The following is a 5,426-nucleotide window of genomic DNA, read 5'->3' on the forward strand; positions in this document are numbered from 1 at the left end:
CCACCGCATGGTCCGACGGTTCTCGCAGAGAACCTTGACTGGGTAAGCTTTGGGGCTCTGGACTCACAATAACCTCTGTGCAAATCTGGCCCCACCACTCCTAGATATGTAAGTTCAACCAAGTAATTTAATCTCTTGGAAGTGTCAGTCCTCTCATCTGTAAAATCATGATACTTGTTGTGAGGATTAAATCAGTCAGGCTTATAAAGTACTAAGCACAGTATGTGGTACATAAAAAGTGCCTGAGAAATGTTAGCAATTCTTATTATTAGATATGGGAGATGAAAGAGAGAAAGAAATCAGGGGCGATTCTTAGGTTTCTAGTTACAGTATATAAAGTAATCGTAAGTATCTCACTCAAGTTAATTCTCCTTCTGCGTACAGCAGATAGCCTTTTGAGTACAAAAGAGATTAGGAAAGCCTTCCTTTCTTTCCTCCCCTCTCCTCCATTTCTTGACCCCTCTAGCTTTCATGGCTAATGGAGGATAAACTATAAGATGATCCATCAAAGTAGACATAAAGAAGCCTCCCCGACTCTGTGGTTTAGAGGGTGGCCTTTCACCCCATTACTTCAGGCTCGCCAGCTTCCAGCGGGAGACAAGCCCTGTGGAGGACAGGCCCACGCTAGAGCGCCTTCTTGTAACGAGGGAGAAAAGCTATCTACCTTCCCCGAGGATCTGAAAAACTGGGTGGAGGTATTCCAAATTAAATGCTTTTTATAGAGTTTTATTTAGAACAGTTTAGCTGTTAAATATGCACTAGCAAGCACACGGCAAAGTGTGTCCTAACGCGTGATCTTCCCCTTCCCAAACACACTTACAGAGCTCAAGGCAGAACCAAAATCCAAATCATAGAATGGAACATGGAGGTTTAAAACTAGCAAAATGGCACAGAAAGGGAAAATGTAAGTGCCTGAACGAAATTTTAGGAAATTTGTGCAGTAAACCTGGGATGAGGAAAATCCAGCTGAAGCGCTTTATATGAAAGATACCGTGGGTTTTAGGTGATCTGCCAGCTCCCTGGACTCAACAGCGCAATTCTTGGCTTGTGGAGAAACGGGTGTGATCGCAGGCTGCGCAGTAGAAGCACAATAGCCGAGTCATGGGAAACCTCAGCTTCCTCGTCTGCACATTCAGGGCCTGGACGAGATGAGTTCCGAGTCCCATACAGCTCTGAGATTTTATGAGTCTATGACTCTCTGACTTTACAGTTCTAAACTTGAACTCCTGCATTTTCAGGAAATGACCACGGACAAGATATATAGGCTTGATGAAAGCAGATAATTCATTTCTCTGCTTAACTCTCTAGCCTGAATTCTCTCCAGTGCGGGAAAATCTTTTTGTGTGCCGATGTGCCCCACGGAGACCTCCTGAAGCGCACGTGACACAGGAGCAAAATTGTGTCTGTCTGTTTCGCACCAGGTCAGGCTTTGCACAAGACTACTTCTCTTGAGGTGGCAAGCTTGAGCAACCAGTTTTTCCTGAAGTTTGCCTGATAAGTATGTTTATGATGAGCTGTACTGTCATTCTCCTATCTTGCCATAGCCTTGGAGGGCCCCTCCCAAGCTGACTGGCTGTCTAGTGACATTGGTAGTCAAGGATTTGGGATGCAGAGATCAAGGTCAACAGGGGACCATGACGGAAAGGACTAGAGAGCCCTAGGACGCAGGCCCCTTACTAGGCTCTCCTGCCTTTGGGCTGAGGGAGGGCATGGAGTCCAGTGTAACGGGAAGCCTGTGATGGTTTTGTGGGCAACCAGGGAGCTTGCCCCCTCCATCACTGTGGCTGCCATTCTCATCTGGACCCCCTCATCTGGCATTTTCCAGCACTTTAAACATCTTTGGAGACAAGGACAGCAAAAGGGAACAATCACGGGGAAAGGCAAGCTTTAATAAAAATAGAATTCCAAATATTTCAGCTGGGATCTTTGTCTAGCTAAAAGATTTGGAGAGTGGATCAAAAGACCTGCATCTCCTTCTCGTGCTGCAGTTACCCAGGTGTATGCCTCCGGGCGAGCCACTCAATAATCCTGAGCCCTTGTTTCCTCACTTGTAAAATGAGGAGAAAGCCCACCTGGCTACTTTCAAGAGTGGAGGAATCCTTTTAGCCGGCCCTGGTTCACGGAGGCCCCCTGACTGAGGACCAGGTCATATACTGAGCAGGGAAGGAGTTGTGTATAGGCTTGCAGGTGAACTTCGTGTAGCCCATTAGAAGGACCCTAGAACAGAAGTGTTTGAAGGGCAATAAGCAAGAACTGAAATCCCAGGACTGCCGGGTTCCTGCCTCAGGTAAGTCCCTCCCAGGTAGTGGTTGAGTTTGTCCAAGTCTCACTTTCTTCATTCTGTCTGGCAGTTGAGGCCACAGAGAGGGGGGCTATGGCCACCAGATCATGTTCTGTAAAAAGAGAGAGGTAGCAGAAAGGCCAGAAGAAGAGTAACCCCACAAATGGACCACAGCTGACTTCTCTTCCCAGGTGGGAAGGGGCCTGGGAGCCAGGGGCATCCCTGGCTGCCTGGGTACTTTCCTCTCCTAGGCAGCACAGCTACTAACTGGGGCAAGGAAATCAAAACCTTGGACAAAAAGGGTAAGTCTAGGAAATGCTAAATTAGATGGGCTTTTGGAGATTTTTGTGGGATCTGTAGGCATTTATATTTTCAGGGGAGAGTCCTTCCTATTTTATTCTGGTACAATATACAAAACCTAACATTAACCATCGTAACCACTTTTAAATGTATAATTCAGCGGAGAGGCCCATTTTGATGACTTCAGCTCTCTCCCTGTGCTGAGGTAGATTGTGTACTCTCTGCTGGCAAAGTTCTTGGTTGGCCTGTGGGGTCAGACTGCAGGGTCCTAATGGTTAAGGTGGATCTGGCTCCTGCAATAAGGAAACACCCCAAAATACCACATACATGACGGGAAATTATTCAGTGGTCATTTCTCCTTGATATGGGTGAGATCTCATTTGCTACTGTGTCCCTTTTATTTTTATCTCTGTCTTGGCCCTAAGAACTTGTCCAGACCCATGGCTTGCCTTTGGGCCTGTTTCCTTTTGTTAGGCTACATTTTTGTTCTCTGCAAACTCCTGGCTTATTCTGGCCATGAAAAACCTATTCTCCCTGGGATCTGACTTGCCTGTCCCTTCAGGGGTCCTGCATTGCTTCTGTGTCAGATGTGATGCTCAGCTTCTGCTCTCTACCTGAGCTCCAGTCCCACGCCCCTGACTGCCTACTCATCATTTCCTCCGGAATGGGACGCTCACTGTTCTTCCAAGCAGATTGTGACAGGTCCAAAAACAACCTTCATTTTTTTTTTTGGCCACAAACCAGCTGTTCCTGTAACCTCTCAGCCCTTGTCAATAGCCTAAGTCATTTAGACAAGAAGCAAAGTCCTCTCTGATCTAATCTCCTTTCTTTGCTCTCAGCCATTCAGTCCCTAAGAACAATCAGATTTTCTTCCACATATCGATCGTTTCTATTCTTCCTTTCCTCCTCTGCCCCCCACGGCCCGTGCCCATTTCTAGGTCATTACCACCTCTAATGTCATCTACCGCTCACGTCCACTCTTATCTGATTCTACTCCCTGTGCCAGGCTGATGCCAGACCTATCTTCATTCATCACGTCATGCCTGTTCGAAACTTGAAGCTCTTCCCTAACCCTATCTATAGGCTTCTTGCCCTTATCCGGCTGTTAAATTTCCCCTAATTTGATCCCAGTCTAGACAATTCCTCTGCCAGGCAGTTATATTGTAATGGAAAGTTTAATGGATTTGCGATTAGTTGACCTGCTTTCAAATCCCAGCTCTAGCCTCAGCAGAACCACCTGGAGGAACTCACTGACTCTTGGAGCCTTGGATCCCCATTTGCAAAGTGTCATAGGGAATTTCACCAGGATTTAATGAGGTGTGTGGAGGCAAGTTAGCCTTGTGCTCAGAAACCACATTTGAGCTGACCGCCTTGGCTCAAATCCAGGCTTTCTCGCCTGGCAACTGTGTGACCTGGAGCAAGTTCCTTCACCTCCCTGGGCCTCATCTCTTGCATCTGTAAAATGGAGATACAACCAGTACATATCTCATAGGTCTGTAGTGACGATTCAGTGAGGTAATGCATGTAAAGTGCTTAACACAGAGCCTGGCACAATGTAAGCTCTACTGGGCATAAGCTATTATTATGTGCAAGAGACCTAGCACGGTGCTTGATACCTGACCAGCACTTAATAACTGTTTGCTAGGTTTGCTGATGAATTCATTTTATCCATGTGATCTCATTTCCCACTAATTCTTGCCATGCACATTCTTGTGCCACTCTTCCTCCAGACAGGCTGACTACCTTGGCTTTTCGTGAATACATTTCCCACTTTTCTTGCCTTTGGTTATGTCATGTCTCTTTTCTAGATTGTCATAATTTATTTTCCCTGCCTATCCAAAGTCTTCCCACTCCTTTTTTTTTTTTTTAATTTGTTTATTTTTGGCTGTGTTGGGTCTTTGTTGCTGTGTGCGGGCTTTCTCTAGTTGTGGTGAGCGGGGGCTACTCTTTGTTGTGGTGCATGGGCTTCTCATTGCGGTGGCTTCTCTTGTTGCGGAGCACGGGCTCTAGGCACACGAGCTTCAGTAGTTATGGTGCACAGACTCAGTAGTTACAGTGCACCAGCTCAGTAGTTGTGGCTCGAGGGCTCAGTAGTTGTGGCACGTGGGCTCAGTAGTTGTGGCTCACAGGCTCTAGCACACAGGCTCAGTACCTGTGGTTCACAGGCTTCGCTGCTCTGCGGCATGTGGGATCTTCCCGGACCAGGGCTCAAACCCATGTCCCCTGCATTGGCAGATGGATTCTTAACACCTGCGCCACCAGGGAAGCCCTAAAGTCTTCCCACTCTCTAAGGTCCGTCCTACACCCTGCCTTCATGAAACCTTCCCTCGTCACTTCGGGACGTATTGATTTCTCACTTCTCTGAGACAGTTAACTTCAATTTAGCATCTGGTACACTTAGATGCTGTCTCCTGTGTATTTGTTTTATGTCTTCAACTAGTTTGGAAAATATTCCTCAGTCTAGCCTTGTTTCAGAATACACAGTAAACGTAGTGAATATTTAAACTACTAGGCGACCTTATCAATTCCGACTATCTCTCGGGATAGTTTGCATTTCCAGATTGTATTGAGGGTGAAATTTGGAGAAAGGGACAGAGGGTGTCTGAGGGTGAGGAAGGGTCTGGAATTCTGAAACAGCTTTTCAGACCTAGAATCTCTTATCAACAGAGTGGTACATGAGGGTGAGGAGATGGGGGGGGCAAGGGTCTCCTAGTAGGTGGGCCAAGGACCTATGGCCTCTGGGCCAAAGGTTTGGAGAAATGCTTAAGCCCAGGTGAGGCAGACCACTGCTGACACAGACAGCAAAGTGTCCCTGTTCGAATCTGGTTCTTGCTATGACAGGTTT

Source organism: Aethalodelphis obliquidens, unplaced genomic scaffold (genome assembly GCF_003676395.1).
Source record: "Aethalodelphis obliquidens isolate GAN/ISIS:26980383/991018 unplaced genomic scaffold, ASM367639v1 scaffold36, whole genome shotgun sequence".
Taxonomy (NCBI): Eukaryota; Metazoa; Chordata; class Mammalia; order Artiodactyla; family Delphinidae; genus Aethalodelphis; species Aethalodelphis obliquidens.